This window comes from Populus euphratica, unplaced genomic scaffold (assembly GCF_000495115.2).
Source record: "Populus euphratica unplaced genomic scaffold, PopEup_1.0 scaffold4359.1, whole genome shotgun sequence".
NCBI lineage: Eukaryota > Viridiplantae > Streptophyta > Magnoliopsida > Malpighiales > Salicaceae > Populus > Populus euphratica.
In genome coordinates, this window is record NW_011504154.1 from 1 (window position 1) to 2613 (window position 2613).

At 30.6% G+C, this 2613-nt stretch overlaps 1 long non-coding RNA gene across 1 annotated transcript in view; it reads right to left on the bottom strand.

The window, feature by feature from the left end:
• Positions 1-303: 303 nt before the first annotated feature.
• LOC105120016 (uncharacterized) overlaps positions 304-2613 on the bottom strand; it is a 4085-nt gene continuing 1775 nt past the window's right edge. Inside the window, exon 2 of the long non-coding RNA XR_841243.1 lies at positions 304-377. This is a non-coding gene — a long non-coding RNA (uncharacterized LOC105120016). The remainder of the gene's footprint in view (positions 378-2613) is intronic.

The window sequence follows — 2613 nt, forward strand, 5'->3', positions numbered from 1 at the left end:
TTAATCGATCGCCTTGATATCCGGGTGTAACATTACTTAAAATTATTAATTAAAAAAATATTTTTTTATTATCACATTAAAATTATTTAAAAAAATAAAAACATAATTTAAAAGAAAACATTTTTAAATATTTGCAAAAATATTTTAAAGCAAAGCAAGAAGGTTTAACACTTTTCCCTCCTATAACTCAGGCCATATTATCAGAGACCTTGGACAGCTAATCAAAGCAACCAAGGAGAAAAGCTGAGATAGTAACACGAGCAAGAGTAAGGCAAGGGCGACTAAGGCAAAGGCAAGGGCGACTAACGCAAAACTCGATGACGAAGGGGTTAACATTTACATAATACAAGGCATCCTACCTTTCTGAAAAACAAAACCTATGAAGTCCGTTGATTTTATTACATGGTGCAACAAAGGGATAATGAGAGCAACCAAGGATAAAAGCTGAGACAGTAGCAATAGCAAGAGCAAGGCAAGGGAGACTAAGCCGAAACTCGATGGCAAAACAATTACATAATACAAGGAATTCTACCTTTCTGAAAAACAACCACCGACCAGCCAACAAGAGTCGCCATCGATTTCCCTCGCCTCTTTACAACCCCTCTCATTTTCTTCTTTTTTTTTTCCTTCCTCTGCCAACGACTGCCAACTCTTCCACCGCTCCTTGCAACGCTGCCGCCTAGACCATCAGCTCGACCTCATGATCACGGTCATGATCACAGACCCTGATAGTCTTCTCCTTCGCCTGTCTCCAACTTCTACAACCATTTGGTTGGGTGCAGAATGTGAACAATAACTGTTCATATTTTGCAAATAATTAACTTAAATGATGGGTCGGACCTGATTTGGCCTGGCCTATCCAAAAAAAAAAAAAAAAGATTATATTGGGTCGAGATTGTCCCAATTATTTAAAAAAAAATCAAAAAATTTTCAAAAAATCTTAAATATTTTAAATTAATTGTCCTTTTTTAAAAAAAAATATTTTGTTTTTAAGCATGTAGCCAAATCCTAAAAAATTTTCAAGTATATTTTCATAAAAAGATTGCATCTTTATCATGTTTTGAAAATCTAAAAAAATAGATATTATAACCAGTTTATGATCATATATTAAGTTTTGGTCAAAATATCAAAAATCATTTTATAATATTTTTTTAGGGTTTAAATATAGACTTTAATATTTATGGGGTGTAAAATGACACGATAAAGTATACTTTTAGGTATTAAAGATACAAGACATAAAATAAATACGATACTAAAATTTAGATTTTAAAATAGTTAATATTTAACTCAATACAGTTGAAACTTTCTTATGAACAGAGATCTACATTAAATATTAGAAAAAACCAACAAATAAAAACCCAATTTAGAGAAAACAATTAAATAACAATGCAGTTTACCTTAGGTAGAGTGCACTGAAGATGATGTGTCTTTTTTTTTTCTTTGTACAATTAATTTTTTATCCAAAGTCTAACAGATCATAAATTTCTAATAACTATAATATTAAATGATTAATCTTAAACCTTAATTATAATTTTTTAATCATATAAAAAAAATTATTCCTAAAAAAAGACTTTATACAGAAGTCACGATAAAAAAACCTTTACCATTGCTAAACAACGTCACAGCTAGACCCCGCGACAGGGTGTCTGAAGAATGGATCTTTGTAGATTACTGATGGTTGTTAGAAATTAGTGTAGTGGGACGATAATTCGTTATTGTTAGTTTTATGTTGTCAGTGCTTTCCTGTCCTTGAGCATGTTTTTTGATTATGCAGAGAATAATAAATAAAATCCTTTCTACTTTTGTCTCTTCTCTTCTTCTTTATTTTTTTTTATGGTTGATAGTAAATTACTCATCACAATCCTTTGACTGGATTGTTCTTGGTTGCCCCTTGGCGGCGGGAGGTTAGCAAAGCTGGAAGAGGAGGAGACGCCACAGCCTTGGCCTGAGCTGGTTGGCTTATATGGACATAAAATAATGGCTGAATGCATATATTGACAAAGAAAGGACCACGTTGGTGCCTAAACTTTATCAACAAGAGCCGACGGGTTTAGTTGCAACTTGGCCACAGAATGTGCAAATTATTGACATCAATATTCATCATGGCGAAGGAGGATGATGATGATGTAATAAGAAGTGCCGTATGGTGACCAGATTCTGGGTACCTGTTTATTTAATTTTTAAGTACAATTTCAGACCATTCCTTTGTAAATCATGACACCTTTCTATAACATTTGTTAAGTTTTTATTTGTAAATCATGACACCTTTCTATAACATTTGTTAAGTTTTTATTTGTAAATCATGACACCTTTCTATAACATTTGTTAAGTTTTTATTTGTAAATCATGACACCTTTCTATAACATTTGTAAATCATGACACCGTTCGCGTGTCAAACCTTTTTTTTTAAATAATTTTAAATATGTATCTTTAGTACCAATATTTTAAATAATATGAATAATTAAATGCAGTAATAATAAATAAATTAAAAAATAATAACATAAAAACAACTATAAAGCTTATCAAGAAGAAACTGAATAAAATTATAAAATTTAAAACTGAATAAAATTATAAAATTTAAAACTGAATAAAATTATAAAATTTAATTATTAT